General features: G+C 42.6%; 1 long non-coding RNA gene across 2 annotated transcripts; it reads left to right on the top strand.

Annotated features, from left to right (window-relative positions):
- Window positions 1–298: 298 nt before the first annotated feature.
- Window positions 299–1,524, top strand: LOC130379079 (uncharacterized). Of its 2 annotated transcripts, XR_008895091.1 has the most exons (5): window positions 299–345; window positions 476–622; window positions 764–1,134; window positions 1,224–1,317; window positions 1,421–1,524. It is a non-coding gene; the product is annotated as an uncharacterized LOC130379079 (long non-coding RNA). The 2 variants fall into 2 exon arrangements; XR_008895090.1 differs by having other exon boundaries at window positions 476–1,134.
- The last annotated feature ends 20,216 nt before the right edge of the window (window positions 1,525–21,740 follow it).

Raw genomic sequence — 21,740 nt, forward strand, 5'->3', positions numbered from 1 at the left:
CGAGTGTGTGTGAGTGAGTGTGTATCGGCGCACACTCACTCACACACACGAGGACAATGAAGTCACGGTTAACCATTTACAAGAAAAAAAAATCCGTCAACACGGTTAGACATTTTTGTAAACGTTCACATCCCTGCGTTCTTCTGACTGCAGTTTCTCAAATCTCTGTTACTGTTGATATGTTTTTCATATTAATTAGTTCAAGACAAGTAATCAAACCAACTAACTAACCACTATTTTTTCCTGTTCCTTTAGGATGGAGGCAACTGTTAGGGTGAAATATAAGCAGAAAGAAGTACTTCTTCCTAACATCACCTTTTCAATTCAAAGTATTTTTGGAAAGTGGTAAGAGAAAACATTGCATATGCAGCCTTTATTATAAAATATTGTTACCAATGCATTTGTTTGTGTGTTGCCACTACTTATGTAGGCTATATCATGGTCAGTGTTAATATGACTTAAATGTCTTTTAAAGTTGCCAAGAAGTTTGATCTACCCACCCTGGATATTAAAGTCTATGATGAAACCAGGACCGAAATCGATGATGAGGCATTCAAATACATTCTAAAACAACAGGATATTGGGGTTTTAGAAATTGTGATCCCAACAGCAAGCGTTGATGGTAAAATAACTTTACGTTTTAACTTCTAGATATGAGTTTTTTAATCATCTCCGCAATGACATATCGTTCACATTTAACCTTTTCTGAGTTGTGCAGCTCATGCTGTAAACATTTTGTGTCCCATGAAACATTATTTTGTAGATTCCTTCAGTTCTAGTTTGATTGGCGATGGTGAGCCTTCATCAGGATCTGATGACACAGCAATAGTGATCAGAAATCCCTCAGAAAAAGAGATGCAGAGGATCGTCGTCTGGGTCGAGTAAGATCAATAGATTGTTTATGTCCTTTTTGTAACTTTGTTGCAACCATATATATGCTCTTGTTAATCTGTGTACTCTGTGTGTTCTCTGTGTACTGTCAATCACCTCTCCCAAGATGATTGAGGACATCCTCAAGAGTAGCCCTGGAGGTGATAAGATCACACATGAGTATGCTCGCACAAAAACATTGTCAGATGTCAGAAGACGTGACCTAGTGAAAATACTAGTTGCACATCTGACAAATGAGCATGGGTAAGTTTTTTTCATAAACTCACAAGACTGATATTAAATTAATCTTAGTTGTATTTTGGACAGGATGGTAATTTGATTTGTGTGTATAGCACAAGCCCCCCTAGGAGATTGAAGGAGGAATACGCCAAAGGAATCATCTGCCTTTTTCCTTACTTGGCTGACCCCCTGAGCAAGCTTGGCTATGTAAGTTACTGCTGCTTTTCTGGTGAAATGGTTTCAAATCAGTCACGTATTTATGGGTGAAAAGTATATTTGTATTTACATGTTTTTCCCCTTATTTTCAAAGGAACATTTTTATAATGCTGAAGATGGAAGTGGGTATTTGGCTTGGAGAATCAAAACTCTGCAGAAAGAGGTGTCCGAGGGGCGAATGAAACGGTCACGACAACTTCAAACAGGCCAGTGATTAATTTGGAACATGACCACTAGTTTATTTGGTCTAGGTTTTCTTTTGAGTATTAACCTGGCATGTTGTCCCAAACCTTTAGGTGGGCCAACTTCACACAGGGATCCATTGAAAGAAGACATCCAGTGGGACGGACAGCAGTGTCAAGAAGCAATTGCCCTGATGAAGCATTCCACAGATGAAGTTGTAGTGAAGGAGAAAATGAGGCTAACCCTGGCCTATCGTCAGAAGTTGCTGCACGATCCTGAGAACTCAGCCGACATCCTATCTGTTTTTCCTCGTTTCTTGGACATTCCAGGTTTGGTGAGTAAAGAACTACAAAGTAATGTTTTGTGTAGTTTGTTATTGTTTGTTTTCGTCAGACAGAATGTACATTTATCTTTGTTTGCTTTTACATGTTTTGATTGCTATCTGCCGAACCTGATCAGACTTCAGAAATGATCTCTGTAGCTACTTTGACCATCTACTGTGGGACTTACACTAAATGTCTTTGCCATGTCTTGTAGATTGATCAAGATTTCAGGAGTCTTTTTGGTGACGCAACCTCTGCAAAGATGTTGGAGAAGTGGACCACCAACTTTCAAGCAAAGGTTGTTACTCAGTGTCGTGGGCTTACACTGACTGGAGATGTACAAGACCTCATCCAAAATGCTGAAGCCACTGAAGTAGATAATGGTAATGTCTTCTCCTTCGACTATTCTAGATGGAATGGGGATAACCATTTTATTGTGCATTAAGGCACATTTTGTTATATGTACATATCAACCTGTTGCCTTGAGAAACGGAAGTGGCTGTCATTCACATGTGAAATCACTGGGAATACAGTAATTGAACTGCACAAAGTTGTTTTTATAGTTTCCTACTCAAAACTCATGTCATTGATCCTTTTGCAGGCTTTATTGGTTATGGATAATCCGTCTGCTGCTCCGTCTGTAAATCTGAATCAATATGAAATGCTTAACTGTTCTGTTTTTGTTATATATTCCCCAGGCTGGGACAGTGACATGTCATCAATGCTGTTGCTGGTTCACCTTCTGCCACCTTCAAGCCAAGGCCGAAAAAGACCAGGGAAAATCTCAGCCAGACAAGCATGCGACAGTCTTGTAAAATTCATCAAGTTGAGCTTTGTGTGGAACAAAAAGTGTTGGAAAATACTTCCTCTTTTATTATGCTAATAGTGCTGGGCCATTGGGTAACGCTTGAATAACTAACAAAAGGTAGCCACACACGTTGCATAACACTGACCTTATTTGCATTTACGTGTTTTGGCGTTGTCTTCAGAGTGCTTTACAGCGTATGTGCTAATAAGTGTTATGCATAGTGTGCCCTCTTCCTTTTTACTCTTATTGTAACTTTGTAAGAATCCAAAACATAATAAATTACCATGCCTCCTTATTCAACCACAGATTGGGACCAGCATCCAAGGACACCTGGACAACATCTCTGGGAGTCTCCAGCCATACCTACTTGCTGTTGGTGCCAAGAAGAGCATGATCGAGTCTTACTACATCGTGATCGACAACATGCTCTACCCTGTAAGACCTCAACTTCATTGGCTTGTGTTGATGAACTTTTCAAAGCACATTTCGTCTTTGGCACAAGATACTGTCAGGAATTGACCAATATGTACACCTTTCTGCAAACCACTGTCTATGACATAGATGTGGAAAACACCAAGGTAAATCCTAGAGTTGCAGAGTTGAGGGCCAGGATGCAGAAGTAAACTCCTATGATCTGCTTCATTTGTGCAAGATGTCATGCCAGTGTCAATGCCTTGATTAAGCACTTTAAATTGGTTCATGGTCTTTGTCCCGGAAAAACTCTAAGGTTAAAATGTGCTCAAAGGGGTTGTGCACATGTATATAATAGTTTTTCTGGATTACGAAAGCATCTCACTAAGTGTTCTTTGCGTGACAGTTCAAGTGTTGATGAAAGTTCATCTTCAGCCAGTTCCGTTTCAGTTAGGGATGTAGACCTTTTACCACATGAAAATGTAGCTTGTGAATCTGAACTCCTTCCAAAAAATATAGTAAAAAGTTGTGCGACAATTGTTGCAGAACTGAAAGTTGCTGGGGTAGCAGAGACCACCATTAATAATGTTGTCAACTCTGTTGGGGAAGTTATTGATGACATACAAAACGAAACTCTAGTGTCAGTGAAAAACGGTTTATCTTTACAGGAACCAATGAAAAGTGTTGTGGAATCTCAAATTGATCAGTCATTCCAAAAAATTGAAAATCCATTCTTGGCATTCAACTCTGAAAGCAAGAGAATGCAGTACTTTTCTGAGCAATGGGGGAAAATTGATCCAGTCGAATATGTCCTTGGGACAAGGTTTGCTACCAGACGTAATACAACAAATGGGTCATTTTCTCAAGTTGTTGTCCGAGATAAGTTTACATATATTCCCATTCTTGAGACTTTGCGGTTCATTTGTAAGCATCCTAATATTAATGAATTTTTAAGTAGAGATTGGGAAAAGAAAGAAACGTTTCTCTATGATATACAGGATGGAGAATTCTTTAAAAGTCATGCCCTTTTCTTGAAGCAAAACCATGCGTTTCAGATCCAGCTCTTTTTGATGAGTTTGAGTGTTCAAACCCCCTTGGGTCCAAGCGTGGAATACACAAGTTAGGAGCCATCTATTTTACGTTGAGAAATATTTCTCCAAAATATAACTCAAATTTACTTGCCATCCATTTGGTTTCATTATTTCACACAAGACATCAAAACGTATGGATTTGATAAGATCCTTGAGCCACTGGTCAAGGATATATCTCGTCTTGAAACTGAAGGAGTTCAGATTCCCCTTTATGATCATGCTGTTTACGGAACCATCATTCAAGTTACAGGAGACAACCTTGGTATCCATTCTTTATTTGGTTTTGTAGAATCGTTCAGTGCTCGTTATTGTTGTCGTTTTTGCCTACTTGAGAAGGAAGATTTTCAAACGGAGTTCAGTGAAGATAGCAGTAAGATCTCACTTCGAACCAAAGAACTTCACGCAGAACATTGTGAGGTTATCAAGAGTAACCCTCAACTTCCTTATGTTATGGGCGTGAAAAAGTCGTGCCTTTTAAATTCCTTGCAATATTTTCATACGGCGACAAATTTTTCAGTCGATATCATGCACGACATATTTGAAGGGGTTGCCCAATTTGAGATGAAGCTCCTTCTGCAACACTTGGGTCAGAATTACACAACACCAGCAGAAATACACAGACGAATTCAGAGTTTCAATTATGGTCGCTTGGAACAGTGCACAAACCTCCAGGTGTTAATTTAGTTGAGGGTTCTAATGACTTAAGCCTTAATGCTACACAAAGCTGGTGTTTGCTGCGCCACCTCCCGATTATATTCGGGGATCTTGTTTGTTCAAGTGACCAAAACTGGTATCTATTCATTTTACTGCTTCAAATAGTCAGCATAGTTTTGTCTCCAGCCATATCGAGTGGCATAACTATATATTTGAAGCATCTGATTTCTGAACACCACAGTCTATTCAAGTATTTATATCCCAACAAGAAATTATTGCCCAAACATCATTTCTTAATCCACTACCCGACGTCGATGCAGAAACTTGGCCCTTTGATACATAGCTGGTGCATGCGCTACGAAGGAAAACACAATTACTTCAAAAGACAAATAAAAGTTTTAAAAACATTACAAAAACATTGGCCAAAAAACACCAATGTCATGTGGCATATTTGTGGCAAACATTTAATCCAAATGAATTGAAATTAGGCCCTGGCAAAATGGTCCCCTTGAATAGACTAGAATCCTACACAGAGATCGCTGTTAAGCTCAATGTTCCCGTTTGGACAACGATCTACAATGTAAATGGATAAAGAGTTTTGGGAATTTGTATCGGCCTGGGCTGGCTGTTTGCATAGGAGTGGAGAATGATGCCTGTGTTTCATGTAATCCAGAATATTGTTGTAAGAGATGAGTGTTCTTTTTATAACGACTGCTATGAAAACTCTTTATTTAGAGGAACATGTCCATGCTTTCAAGGTTATGCACACCACAGAAGCACCCATTGTTTTGGAATTTAAAGACCTTTTGCACCACAAGTGTTTTGATATTTTTGTCATGTGGTCTTGATTCAGATTTGTTTGTAATCCCTTCTTTTTTCATGTAATGCTTTTTGTGATGAGGATAATTTTCTATTGAGAGCAAATATTTGGTGCCAAATAAAGACATGTGGAATAATTGATCTTTTGTCATTTTTAACAATCGTACGAGCTTAATATTGAATTGTGCAATTTCTAAATTGGACTCCTTACAGAGAAACAATTACTCAAAATTGAGGAATGTTAACTCTTTTTAAGGGAGTAAATTGCTGTGGAGTAAATTTGTAGTTCCTCTAGTAGGAGTAAAAATAGAGTGAGAGTCATTTGAAATTGTCTCTACATAGAGTGAATTGTACTATTAAAGAGTAGAATTTTTACTCTAAATTGAAGAGAAATTACTCAGATTAAACAACTCTATCGAAAGAGTTAACTTAACTCTTTTTAGAGAGGGACCAAATGTTATCCAAAATAGAGTAAAAATTTCTTCGATTTGAGTAAATTTTACTCTCGTAATTTTACTGTGTACAATGGTTGAAACAGCGGCACAAGCGTAATTTTCTCCAAGAGCTATACCTATCTAATCGCACTGACTGCTTTTATACTGCTACTCGCAATCGGTCTTCACACTCATGGTGGACTATTTTCGATTTTTTTATAGTGTCTTTTAATATGTGTTTTACAGACTTCGGAAGTCCAAAGTAAGAAAAGATCTCCACCTTATTAATAAACACCTCTAAATTGGTTCTTACACAGCCGAAGTGTAGGAGAATTTGGATTTGCATACATACACGCAACGCGGCACCCAGTTCTACGCATGCGCACAACCCATGAGGCCCAGCTCTTCGTTGTTTTGGAGAGTGCGAGAGCATGCCGTCGGCACCAAAACGAAAAGGTGGAGCTGAAAAGCTAAGAGATAAAAAGAAAAAATGTCTGGAGAAAGGTGCCTCAAAACATTTAAAAATATCACATTTCTTTGGAAAACCACCGACTGGTGACAGTGAAAAGGTAAGATGTGGCGTTGACGTTGCCAAATGTGAGCTTTCTATTCGCAGATGAGGTAACGTTCCCTACAGCTAGCCTTGCATATAGACCGTTATGATCTGGTAAAATAAGCAAGCTGGTGTTGTTGTCAACATCTAGATTATCTATTTTAACATGTTAGCCGTAGTCACTGGCTTACAATTGATGAGCAAGCTATCCATGGTGGTAGTTGTAAATAGGACAATCTTATAATTTCTATTAACCTGTGACAAATAAGTTAACCAGCTAGTTTGTTATGCTAAAATCTAAAATTATAAATAATGTTTATATGTTATCTAGATTGTTAATATGTTATGTAGAGGCGTTGACTTGGCCAAGTATAGCATGCATTTCACAACATATTAAACAAAATGTTAATATGTTATCTAGGCTCAGGAGCTCACTCTCTCAACAGCACCTGGAGGCTTTTATGTTGATGGCTACTCAAACAGATGTTTTGCAGATGCTGGACAGTGAGAAAATCATTGACGGTGTTGCAGAAAAGAGTGAGCTGCTGCAAAAACTACTCATGTAGTGGGCTTATAATAAAACTGTTATAGTATGGAGTATACTGATATTGTTTTTTATATCTATATATATCTATATATATATTTATTTATAACCATATATATATATTTATTTATTTATGACCTTAAAGAACCTGGGCTGCTAGTTTAGGTTCTGTTATGTAACTTACTGTTTTGTTATGCACCTTCAGCACCCCTACACACACAAACAATCACACACCCAGCATGCAACACTACTGATACCACTGATGTTCACACCCCATCGTATGTTCTGTTCTGTTCATTTCTAATATATTGTTCATACAAATTCTACCCACTGATTCCAGTTTCTTTATTGTGTGGTCTTTCTCTGCTGACATTCATTCCTTAAGGCTCGGTAGTTATACTTGTATAACCATCTGATACTAGCAAAGAGTTAAGCATATTCATCTAGCAAACTATACCTACCTTGGAGTGTTACAATAGCCAATAATCATTTTATTCCATGTGTCCATCCAGGCAAATTGGTGGATCCAAATGTTATTAAAAAACAAACATACATATATGATGTAATTTCTTTGTAATCATCCAAAATAATGTTAAGTGTATGGGTATTTTCCCAGAAGGCCACTGACTGTTCGATACGCGCGATCCAATGAGTGGGCAACGCGGCTACTTAGTGGGCCGCGCGCCGTGTATTGAGTGGGCCGGTCTGACAGAAACTCCCGGGCCACTTTTTTCCCCCAGTCCGCCCCTGCTCGCAACCAAACAATACAATAACATACATAACCCGCATTGGTTGTTTAATAATTCGTCATTCAAGTAAACTAGGAATATTGATTCTCTTAGATACGGGTGTTACTACCGGTGTTGACTATTCTACATACTGCAGCTGGATCAGGCCGGGTCCCTCAGGCGATATCTCGTCCATGTTCACCGGATCAAATCTGATCCCCATGTAAGCCTGGAAGGCACCTGGTGCTCCTGGTGCTCCTCCTCAGCCGATTCAGTAGCCCTCACACGCAGGGAATACAACAGCAACCGACCACAACTAACACGGTTACTGCCACTATTCCCGCGACGAGTACTGACTGGATCAAGCACGTCCACCTACCAAAGTTCTCTGCCAATTCTAACCTGAGGGATTGTAATCCTGCCAGCGCCCTGGCCACCGACCCATCCGGAGCTATGTTATTGGGGATAAAAGTACAACATGTTGTCCCTATCATCCCACACACCCCTCCTTGCCGATAACATATCTATATCTATATAGCAGACATGGGGGACTCGAGTCACATGACTTGACTCGAGTCAGACTCGAGTCGCAAATTTGAGGACTTGAGACTTGCTTGACTAACACTGATAAAAGACTCGAATTGACTTTGACTTGGTCTTCATGACTTGAGACTTGACTTAGACTTGACACAGATGACTCGAAATGACTTTTTTAAAGTTAGATTAAAGGTTGGATATGGGATTTGCGATACGCCAGCAGATGAAAATACGCAACTCAAATGGTCCTACCCCCCTCTCCTTCAACGCTGACTCTGACTCCACCCATCCCAAGTACATGGACGCGCAATCACACACGAGCGCGAACGCAGATGCGCAAGAGTGAGCCAGGCTAGCTAGGTTGGAGTCTAGGGTTGTATTCCAGTGCTAGGTCCAAATTGTGGATTAGCTTGTAAACTAGCTCCAGTAGCTACCGCAGGATAACAACAAACAGAAGCTTGCTCTGGGTCACGAGCTTTGAGTACGTGCACGTGCACGGAGAGGTCACGCGCGGGGAGCGGGGGTAGGGGAGTGCAGTACGACCGTTTGATTGACGTACTTTCCAATGCCACTCAGTGGTTCTGAAAATCATTGGCTGGAGTTTTTCGAGCCCTGCCCGTTCCACAGATGATTAACTTGTTTAATTTTCATGTCAGTAGGCTACTTCTAACTCAGTGGTTGTAAGTGTCTTTTTGTTCAAGGTGGAGGTAAGAGTTATGGCAGTCCCTGTATAACACCTGTTGAACGTGTGTTCAGCCATGGTGGGGTGATAATGTGACCGCATCATTCAGAACTCAGTGACAAAGCAGTCAAATTATTTTTTTTGCAAATGCAATGCATTGTAAGTCGATGTATGTTGCGATGCAGCAAGATTGCTACCAGCTTTCAGGCTTGTGTATTACTATTTCCCCTTCCTACAGTATGTGTGATATTACTTTTAAAATGTGTTGCAAATAATATTCTACAACATGTAGGGAGATTGATGATTGACTTCAACTGTTCTCGTATAAAGCTACCTAGAGGTTCTATTTGATTCTGTTCACAGGTTGGAGGTAATGATCATAAAAACATTTTCAAACTATGTACATAATGGTTTTGGAATGTTTTGAATAGTTTGAGTTATTTTTATTGTTAAGACATTGTTATTGTTAATGTTGAAATAAAACTCAACTTATGAACCACTCTCTTTACCGATTTTTATATGTGGAAACTGGGTTAGATCATCAGATTTTTGTATGACTTGACTTGTGACTTGCTTGACCTGAGCAATGACTTGACTTGTGACTTGCTTGATTCTCACCACAGTGACTTGGGACTTGCTTGAGACTTGAAGGTTATGACTTGAGACTTGCTTGTGACTTGCACATGGATGACTTACCCCCACCTCTGCTATATAGTCCCTTGACCTTATCCGTGGAAAAATGTACAAACCGTTGCTGATTATGGTATATGTAATTTATCCAACTCATTTTTTTGCTAATGGTGGACCACCAAAACAGAACTGATTCAATACCGCTATTTGATTGCATCATGTGCCTGTTGCTCTGGGTCTGATCCTGAAGTAGTTGATAGGCCCTGGGTGTGTCTGCATCTGGCTCTGGAACTTTGTGTTTCTCATATTGGAATACAACCTCGTGTACAGCAGTTAGTTGTTCAAACATATTTTCCTCAATTCTATTTCTAATTACTCTAATGGAAGTCCCTTATGGGGCCCTTGAAATGTAGGCGAAGGCATTAATCGAACCGTAAGCATTTCATGCAAGGTTAGCTGAGTCATTCGGTTATCTTGCATGTGATAACTCATTAGTGCTATAGATAGTGCATCTACCCAATTCTATTTAGTGCTTGCACAGATCGTTGTTTTTTGTTTTTCATATTCTGAGCTAATTTCAAACCTTGGCATGTCATTTCTTATACAAAATTTCTGATTACAGTATCCACCTTGATTTAATATCACACTACTTCCCTCCTTGCGCATGGCCAATGCCATGCGCATTGAATTATAAGCAAACTTAACAACGCCATTGGTGCAACCAACGTTAAAGTCCCTAACTGGTGGTGGTTAGTGAGGTTCCCCCTTCCCTGTAAAAGCGTCTTTGAGTGTCTAGAAAAGCGCTACATCAATTAAATCCATTATTAATATTAACCTTAACTATCTGTAAAATAAAACCAATCTATTGGGAAGGAAAATCGAAGCCAGTATATCCAAAACCAAAGGTCGATATTGGTAGGTTTACCATCAGCCGCTTTGAAACCACCCTGTTCACAAAGTCATGCAATAAACCAAAAACGTTACATGCGTCAGTAGGCCTATATACCGCAAAGGTATAAATAACAAAGAAGTTTAAATTTCAAAGGTTGACCACAAGTTACAGTACACACACTGTGGCAACCCGGACCCAACACGGCGGGCCTGGAAGCCCAGAGGGCAGGTAATACGAGCTGTCTACCACCCTTTTCCCCCAGAGGGCGCCAAGGGTCTCATTGGCAAGGTCCCACTCAACGCCAATGGGAGACACCTGTGTACCAGGCCAATCAGACCCAGGTGAGGGCTATAAAGAGAAGCTGAGATGCAGTCTAAAGTGTTTAATGTTTACATTTGTACTAAATTTGTTCTTTCTCTTCAGGCCTTTTAAACCCAAGCAGTGATTGATGCCCGGCATTCATCATTTTAATTGTTTACATTACTACAAACTACGCCAATCTTTATATTCTCTCTCTCTCTTTTCAGGAAATAGCAGTATATGCAGTAACGAATGGCTAACACTCAGACATTATGTTTTTCAAGGTTGCTGGGCCCTTCTGTCTGTTTTCATGTGTTTTGTGTATCGAAACAGGAGTGCAATAGACACGGGTTGTGTCATGCACATTGATATTAGGGAACCAGGATGGTTCAAATAGACACGGGGTTCAACTGCTAAAATAATATGTTTAATTAATAAATGATGCACATGGTTTTAACCGGTGCACAAGGCGGGAGTTAGCTCAACTGCTGTAGTTCAATTACAATAACATTTGTTTCAACCGATAACTTCTGAATTTTTCTTTTCGGTTCAGTTTTTGTTTTGTTTATTAAATATCACCATATATTTAATACCCAGATGTGCATAATTGTTGTGAGTTTGGATGACTCTTTATTCTACCTAATTTAGACGGTTTTGATTGACCTAGCTCAAAATTCACCAGGTGTCAGACGTAGGATTGTGGCACTCCTTGGGAGCCCCCGAGCCACACGTCAACTGCACCAGGTGTCAAGACGTAGGATTGTGGCACTCCTTGGGAGCCTCCGAGCCACGCGTCAACCGACTCGTTCCTGCAGTGTTCTGGAGTGGTGACGGTGGAGCTCAATGGGAGGCTCCGGGAGAGTTGACAATCGCGGGCTCACACGGGGAGTGGTGACGGTGGGGCTCATGGGGAGGCTCCGGGAGAGTTGTCAATCACGGGCTCACACGGGGAGAAATTAAGTAAGTCAGTAAGTCAGAAGGTTGAATTAATGTATCGATTTGATGTTGACCAACAAAAAACTAGATAATTACAATAATAAATACTGTTCATGTAATGGTATAGTTAGGTCTGGGACCTGCGTAGCTAAAAAAACTGTTTTGGAAATAGTAATGGACGTGTCCGGGACATGTATAGCTATAAAATAAGTAAAGATAAAACTGGGTTTTACTTTACTTCACTTTGCTAAGACACATGCACGTTTGATGTGGTATGCAAATGGTGGCGCAATTGGATGTTGTGCAGAGAATAAGGCGTATGCACGTTTGATGTGGTATGCGATGTACATAGGAGTGAATCAAAGTGTGGACAACATCAAATGCGAGCAATAGGTAGAATAAATGAAGATTAGGTCATCCAATATACAAAGTTAGTGTAGGACAATCGGGTAGTATGATGAAGGTAACTGTTATTATGAGATACGGTTAACACAGAAGTGATATTGAACATGCAAATTTAAACATTGTTATTTTACTTTTACATATTTTTGGTTATAGATAAGAAATGGATTAGCGATACATCTGCTGGGAAGGAAACCTATATGCTAGGGTTCTCAATTTAGATTCAGAAGTAGTGGGCTCACCTTTCAAATGCCACTGCTGCTGCTGTAACGCTTTGATACCATGTCAGCGTTTCATAGTATGATATTTTTTTTAATTCTGATAAGTTGCGACACATAGGTATACTGACTCGTGTATCGTTTAAGGTTTAGTGCATTTGAGAACAGTGTGGTCTCAAGACGGCTGCATAGACCCACCAATATCGACCTTTGGTTTTGTATACTGGTTTTCATTTCTCTTCACAATAGATTGGTTTATATACAGATTATTAAGGAAAGGAACTTCAACTTGGTTGCACTACAGCGTTGTTAGGTTTGGTTGTCATTCAATGCGCATGGCTGAAGCAATGCGCAAGGAGGGAGTGTGTAGTGTGAAATTAAATCAAAGTAGATACTGTCAAACAATTAAAATTAGAATTAAAGGAAATATATTTTTGAACAACTAACTGCTGTACATGAGTTTGTATTTCTACAATAGAAACAAAAGTTCCAGAACCAGATGCAGACACACCCGGAGCCTACAAACTACCACCGCCGAGCAAGGACTAACAGTCACATGAGGAGATCAAATAACAGCAGGATTTGAATCGGTTCTGTTTTGGTTGTCCACCATTAGAAAAATATTGTTTGTATAAATAACATATATCATAATCAGCAACAGTTCGTAAAGTTTTCCACGAATAAGGTTAAAGGAATATATAAGGTATGGATATGTTATTGACAGAGCAAGGAGGGGTGTATGCGATGATAGGCACAACATGTACTTTTATCCCAAATAACACAGCTCCGGTTGGGTTGGTGTCCAGGGCGCTGGCATGATTACAATCCCTCAGGTTCGAATTGGCAGAGAACTCCGGCATTAATGACCCTTTCACAGGATGGATGGAGAATATGTTTGGGAGGTGGAAAGGCATGATCCAGTAAGTGCCCGTCGCGGGAATAATGGCAGAGACCGTGTTAATTGTCACCGGCTGCCGTTGTATTCCCTGTGCACGAGGGCTACTGCATCTGCTGATCACCACAGCAGTGAGCGCTACAGAAGCGCCAAGTGCCATTCAGGCTTACATGGGGATCAGATATGATCCGATGAAAGTGAACGATACATCACCTGAGGGGCCCGACCCTATCCAGCTGTAATATGTAGAATAGTCAACACCTATACTATTCTAGTAGAAGCACCTGTGTCTAAAATAATCAATATCCTGGATTTACTTGAATAACTAATTATTGAACCACCAAGACGGGTTGTGTTTGTTATTATATAGTATTGTTTGGTTGCGAGTGCAACCCGTTATTTCTGTATCGCTGCATTGATAATGGTACTGTTGATCTTCTTTGAGACGGTTGTTTAAAGATTTCCTGTTGCTGACACGACGACGATTGAACGCCTGAAGGAGGCTCCCATGATGTGAAAGTAACCTCTCTGTGAGCTGAGCCCTTGACAAGGAGGGACGAGTCTTGGGTTCATGAATTACAGGCCCCGACGGCGACAGAAGAAACAATGGCTGCGATAATAACAACGTCCAAAACCACCCACATGCAACAGCGCACCAATACATGAAGATCACCTGAACCACCCAAATCCATGCTAGCCTATCAATAATCTTGAATTTTTTAAATTTTTATTATGACTACTAATTTTGTACTTTACTTTTGCACATGTTGAAAATTGTATGACCTTGTTGCACATAACCAAAAAGTATTAGCTTAGGATTTCTATGGATACTTTTGTGTGTGCTGTTTGACCATATGATTGTATGATAACCAGGATATATGTTCATTGTTGTATTGTTAATATGACTTGTATTACCTATGAGACCCATCAGGGCGAATGCCGTTACAGTGTTATGGTAATCCGTGGTGGTTTTTACTCGGTAAAAACCGAGTTTTCCCACTCGGTTGGTGGTGTTGATGATTTATCCTACTTTGACTATGTTTCGGTGTGGTAAATGGTGTTTATGATTTAAAATATTATTGTATGGTCATCTGAGATGACCAAGGAGGGATTGTTAAGTATTTTAAAAAGCTACATTACCCTCACATAGCCACAAGGGGAGCAATACCTTATTGAAGACAGCTCCCTCCACAGAAGGCAGCACCTTTAGATAGGTGAAGAAGCCGAAGCCATTACGTTACCCCGGCCACGCCCACTGCATAGGCCACGCCCACTTGACGTCCTCTATCGGAGGACGTCAAGTGAACAGGCCAGAGATCAATAGGTAGACGGCAGAGAGCCACCGGGCCTAAGCCCGGGGGCTTCAAGTAGATCACGGTATTTTCCTCTCCACGCGTTAGATACAATTCCCTCCCTTAAGCTTCATAGTTTACCATACCGAAACATGCCTACTTTATAACAAATAAAGTGAGTTAAAAGCAACCCGGGATTGGACTATTTTCTTCGAAGAATGCTGCAATAATACTCACTGACCCATTGCTTCTAAACATTGGGGAGATACATACGCATAGATCCAGATCTTACACTGAGTTTTGAAGGGGTCGAGTTGTGAAGAATTCAAATCAGGTGTCAGGAGCCACTTCTTTTTGTTGGGGAGTGTGTGGTACACTCAAAACCAGACCACTATTTCAAGTTTTAATTTTGAAAGAGTTTATATGTAAAACCGGTGATCATTAATTTATATTTTTGAGTACTTATTTATCGCTAATTATTATGGTCTAATATTGTTGTGGGGATCGGGAGTAAATATTTGTTGTGAGACAAAGCGTTAGTACTGGGAAACGGAAGGGCGGAACCAAAGTGTGTTGCAGTCCGGAATTCTATGGTTGAGGGGCACTTCCGGTTCCTCGCCAGACGGATTTCGGAAAATGAGAGCAGGTTTGTACACAGTGAAAATCACTCTTATTACTATCTTCATAGTAGGGTTCGTGCGCGTGCAGGCTGCCGGTTACGTTGCTCCAGCCTTTGAGTTCGCTTTTTTTCTTAACTTTTAATACTTTTGTTCGTTCTAGTTTGTTTCACTTCTAACCCGGTGAAGTCCTACCCTCTCTAACGAGGCTGCTTTTGAGGGTTTTAGTGCTTTTTTAGTGATTGTTTTTTATGCCGCAGCAACAAGCTGCCTTTGTTTACTCCGGGGAACAGCTGTTTGCGCTAATGCCGACGGCATAGTGGACAGACCAGCTGATATTCCACCTGAACTCTGGAGGAAAGCTCACCGGGGATGCAGAGGAGGGAAACAATGTCGTGGGATGAGAGGAGGGTCGAGACGGGAAGGGCTTATGGATAGGAGAAGATTTAAGCCGTGTCTCCCCTCGGTTGTTATGGGAAATGTGCGGTCTCTTAGCAACAAAATGGACGAGCTGACAGCACTGACGCGGAGTCACCGGGAGTGCAGCCTGATGTGTTTTACTGAGACATGGCTGCACAGGGACATTACGGACCATATAGTCTCTGTGGATGGCATCCACACCATCCGAGCTGACCGGGATTGTATTGAGAGCGGTAAGCGGAAAGGAGGGGGGGTTGCCGTTTTTGTAAACAGCAGTTGGTGTAATCCTGGTCACATCACCATTAAAGAACAGCTCTGTAGCCCGGATGCTGAACTGCTTGCCGTTGGACTTCGTCCATACCATCTGCCTAGAGAGATCCCGCATGTTATCATTGTTGTACTGTACATCCCTCCCTCTGCAAACCCAACATCTGCCAGCAGCATCGTCCACACCACCATCTCCAAACTCCAGACTCAACACCCCAGTGCCCTCATCATCATTTCGGGAGACTTTAACCACGTCACCTTGGATAGAGTTCTGCCGACCTTCAAGCAATATGTGAGCTGTCCTACCAGAGAGGAGAGGACCCTGGACCTGATGTATGCTAACATTAAGGATGCATACATCTCCTCTTCTCTCCCCCCTCTGGGCAGGTCAGATCATAACCTGGTTCACCTCAAACCCTGCTATGTGCCTCTGGTGAAGAGGAAGCCTACGACCACAAGGACTGTGAGGAGGTGGTCGGGGGAGGCTTATGAGGCACTGCAGGGCTGCTTTGAGGTGACTGACTGGCCTGCACTCTGTGAGCCCCACGGGGAGGACATTGATGGGCTTACAGAGTGCATCACGGACTATATCAACTTCTGTGTGGACTGCAATGTCCCTGCTCGGACTGTTACCTGTTATGCCAACAATAAGCCGTGGATCACAAAGGACATTAAGGCCATCCTGAATGAAAAGAAGAGGGCGCTCAGAGATGGCAACCGTGATGAGGTGAGGAGATTACAGGTGGTACTCAAACTTGCAATCAAGGAGGCAAAAGGCAGATACAGGAGAAAGCTGGAGAATAAACTCCAGCAAAACAACACGAGGGATGTGTGGAGTGGTATGAGAAACATCACTGGGTTCCAGAAGACTGGTGGCATGGGGTTGGAGGGCTGTGTGGACCGGGCCAATGAACTGAACCTATTTTTCAATAGGTTTGATACAGCGGCCCCTCCCCCACAAGACTCTTCTGCTGGCTGCCAAACACCTACTGCCACTCCACCTCCCCCTACTCCTTCTCCTTACAGACCTCTTGTCTGCCCCTTGACACCTCAATTCACTCCTACCTACTCCACCCCTCCTCCTCCCTGCTCTGCATCATGTCCTCTACAATCTGAGGACCTCACCCCTCCCCCAACTGTCACCTCTACAGTGTCCTTCACGCCTGACCTGGTGAGAAGACAGCTAACAAGACTCCACTCCGGCAAAGCTGCAGGCCCCGATGGTGTGTTGCCCAAGGTGCTTAAAGCCTGTGCCCATCAGCTGTGTGGAGTACTGAGTCTGGTCTTCAGCCTGAGCCTGCACCTCCAGAGGGTCCCCGTGCTGTGGAAGACGTCCTGCCTCGTTCCTGTACCTAAGAAGCCGCGTCCCAACGGCCCTCAGGACTACAGACCGGTGGCCCTGACTTCCTATGTCATGAAGACCCTGGAGAGGCTCATCCTGGAGCAGCTAAGGCCTATGGTCAGGCCCTTCACTGATCCACTACAGTTCGCCTACCAGCCCCGCCTGGGAGTTGAGGACGGCATCATCTACCTGCTGAACAGAGTCTACACTCATCTGGACAAGCCGGCAAGCACTGTGAGAGTCATGTTCTTTGACTTCTCCAGTGCCTTCAACACCATCCGTCCGGCTCTACTGGGTGAGAAGATGACTGCGATGGAGGTGGAGGCCCCCATCGTGTCCTGGATTGTTGATTACCTGACGGGCAGACCACAGTACGTACGCCTACAGAACTGTGTGTCTGACAAGGTGGTCAGCAACACTGGGGCCCCACAGGGGACTGTCCTCTCTCCCTTCCTCTTCACCCTTTTCACCTCAGACTTTATCTATTGCACTGAGTCCTGCCACCTTCAGAAGTTTTCTGATGACTCAGCAATAGTTGGCTGCATTGAAAAGGGGGATGACTGTGAATACAGGACTGTTGTGGACAACTTTGTCACTTGGAGTGAGCTGAATCACCTGCAACTCAACGTGACAAAGACGAAGGAGCTCATTGTGGATCTGAGGAGGGAGAAAACAGCAGCTGTGACCCCTGTTTCCATACAGGGGGTCCCAGTGGACACTGTTGAGGAGTACAAGTACCTGGGGGTGTACTTTAATAACAAGTTGGACTGGTCTAGAAATGCAGAGGCTGTCTACAAAAAAGGCCAAAGCCGACTCTTTTGCCTCAGGAGGCTGAGGTCCTTTAACATCTGCCGGACGATGCTGAGGATGTTTTACGAGTCTGTTGTAGCCAGTGCAATCTTCTTCGCTGTCACATGCTGGGGCAGTGGGATGAGGATTGCAGACACCAACAGACTTGAAAGACTGATTAGGAGGGCCGGTGATGTTGTGGGGGAGGAACTGGACACCCTGACGACCGTGGCAGAGAGGAGGATGCTGTCCAGGTTTCAGTCCATCTTGGACAATGTCTCACACCCTCTCTATGACACACTGGCCCTGCAGAGGAGCACCTTCAGCAGGAGATTCCTCTCACCCAGATGCACCACAGAGCGCCACAGGAAATCTTGCCTGCCTGTGGCCATTAAAATTTACAACGCCTCCCTTAGAATGTCAGACACCGTCCCTCTCTGTAATCTCTGACCTCAAACAAGGACTATAATTCTTGCACCTTTTGCACAATACTGTACAATTATTTTTGTACAGTGCTGTCTTTTGTGTATGTATGTGTATGTATGTGTATGTATATGTATGTATGTGTGTATATATATACATATATATATGTGTATATATATATATGTATATATGTATGCATGTATATGTGTAGATATATGTGTATGTATGTGTATATATATATGTATATATGTATGTGTATGTATATATGTATGTATGTATGTGTGTATGTGTGTATATATATATATGTATGTGTATATATGGTGTTGTATATATATTTATATTGCCCTTAAATTTGTTATTTGTATATTTTGTTTTTCTTAGGTTGTATCTTTTATCTTTTGTGTATGTATGTGTATTTATGTTGTATGCATATGTATGTGTATATATATACAGGGGTTTTTCTAGAAAAAATTCACAAGGGGGAAAACATCAATGGCGAGGGAGCAAAGTGACCGAGCGGGGGGGAAGGTGTGGAAGGGGCGGTTCCCCCCCCTTCCGCGGTGCGGAGCTTTTGAAAATTTGAGGTAGAAATGGATCATTCTGAGGCTTGTGAAGGACCAGTATGTTGACTCGTATAGTAAGGCCAAATTACTCAAAATGGCTAAGTTACCATAGATGCAGAACATTACATACAGTAATGTATATAGAAAAAAAAACACGTACTTCGGGAACCTGCTGGAAGAACACTTTCTTTATTATTTAAATTAGTATTTTAAAACACTGTAAACTAAGTCACCAAACGCTATATTTTCTTTCTTCTCAGACACTCTCAGATTCACTGAACTGATCAATTTGGTTTGGGAGAAGAGATAAAAGCCTGCCTACACTGTAAACTGATTGGTTGACTTACCGATCCAGGCCAATCAGGAGGCGCTGTCACACTAAATTTGTACCGGCTGCCAAATTTGTACCGGGCGCGTCATCCATACGTAATCCACTCCAAATCTGCCTGGCAACAGATGATCACGTCGAATGACGTGAACATTCGCGAACCTTCTATCTAGCGATCCGTTATCTGTATTGTGCTATTTCGTCCTTGACCTGCTTTAAACACTCAGTTTACTTGCTAAATTTGATTAAACAATTAAATACAATACAAATATAAAGTAAAAACAAGTGTTATCTGTAATGATATCAACATCAGTTATTAGACCGTCACACGGAGCATGCGCAGTTGGATTGGCGCGCTGCATGTTGATGTCTGTTCCAAGATACATCGTGTGTTTATTAAGGAACCCAACAAAACATTACATTATCTAGCGATCCGTTAACTGTATTATGTTATTTTGTCTTTGGCAACATGAGCGCAAATGTTTTTTGAAACCTGCCCGGCAAAGGACGACGCGATCATCTGCTGACAGGCAGGTTTGGAATGGATTACGTATGGATGACGCGCCTGGTACAAATTTGGCAGCCGTTACAAATTTAGTGTGACAGCGCCTGAGGCTCACGTGCACACTGCCTCATGCACAGTTTCTAGATCCCTCTCTGTTGTGCTGTGTTGGGAAAAATAACCTGCTGAGTACATCACATGTACATTATAAATATAGCTAACTCCTACCCTAGCCTGATGAGCACATCACATGGACACATTACAATATAGTCAACTCTTGCTCTAACCCAACGAACACAAACATGATAATATATAGTCAGGTCAAGGCCGGAGCTGAAGGCCCCATCTCCCAGGCTGGCAGATGGTGGACACTCAGACAATGCACCAGTCATCCTCAAGAACGGGAGAGCCACATTAATTTATCACACAGGAGACATTTTGAGAGCTCTTCCCCGTTAGGAGGAACCAAGAGATACCCCTGCCCATACCAGGGGCCTGAGAGCCACATTAAATTATCACACACGAGACACTTTGGGGGGGCACTCCCCCGTTTTAATTTATCACACCGGAGACACGAGGAGCTCTCCCCCGTTACGAAGCTCTCTCAGGGCCTGGGAGCCAAGACCAAGCAAAACACACAGAACCACACACACCTCAAACGCACACACCTCATCGAGAGGAGGATACAGCATAAAAACTGTATCACGCAGGGACTCTTTAACTTCTTCTGAAGCAGACCTTCCACGGAGGCGAAGCTCCGGACGAACCATCAGCGCTGATTAGGGGACTTAGACATATTCGATTTCTCACGCTTTATGACTCTGTATAACCGTTGCCACTTTACTTAATAAATCCAAGGTCCTCGTGCCGACAGACTTTATTACCTCTCCGTCTCATTTCATCTGGTCCAGTAACTAGACAGACCGTTTTTCCCCTCAATTTGGTGACCCCGACGTGACCTTTCGTTGAATTGAACCGCAACTGGGAAACGAGAGACGGAGAGCGGCACGACCTCGGGACCCCGGAGCACCGGACCGATTCCTGCAGTCTCACCTCGCGGCCGCCCAACAAAAGGTAGGCAGAACCTGTTGATAAAATCCAAACTCTGCATAGTTATATAGGAACCACATTAGGAGGTGAGACTGTGAGAGCGGTTCGCTACGGGATATCTCGTGGGGACGAATAGGACTGCATCCCAGCATTTCCCCATAAACCCGATTGACCCTGAACGCGTGACACATCGAATATCGGCTCGTTGCATGGTGAAGGAATACCCACGAGACCATAGGGCCTATAAGAATCGGGCATAGTGATACAAGACTACCGATGGCCAAGTAATGGATGTGTAATAAATACACTTATGTCTTAAGGGGGTTAGAGTCCCTCGGGTGGGGTTAGAGTCCCCACCTATGTCTTAAGGGGGTTAGAGTCCCTCGGGTGGGGTTAGAGTCCCCACCTATGTCATAAGGGGGTTAGAGTCCCTCGGGTGGGGTTAGAGTCCCCACCTATGTCTTAAGGGGGTTAGAGTCCCTCGGGTGGGGTTAGAGTCCCCACCTGTGTCTTAAGGGGGTTAGAGTCCCTCGGGTGGGGTTAGAGTCCCCACCTATGTCTTAAGGGGGTTAGAGTCCCTCGGGTGGGGTTAGAGTCCCCACCTATGTCTTAAGGGGGTTAGAGTCCCTCGGGTGGGGTTAGAGTCCCCACCTATGTCTTAAAGGGGGTTAGAGTCCCTCGGGTGGGGTTAGAGTCCCCACCTGTGTCTTAAAGGGGGTTAGAGTCCCTCGGGTGGGGTTAGAGTCCCCTTCTTTGTTTGTGTATTAAATAATTCTATGTG

Source organism: Gadus chalcogrammus, chromosome 3, assembly GCF_026213295.1.
Source record: "Gadus chalcogrammus isolate NIFS_2021 chromosome 3, NIFS_Gcha_1.0, whole genome shotgun sequence".
Lineage (NCBI taxonomy): Eukaryota > Metazoa > Chordata > Actinopteri > Gadiformes > Gadidae > Gadus > Gadus chalcogrammus.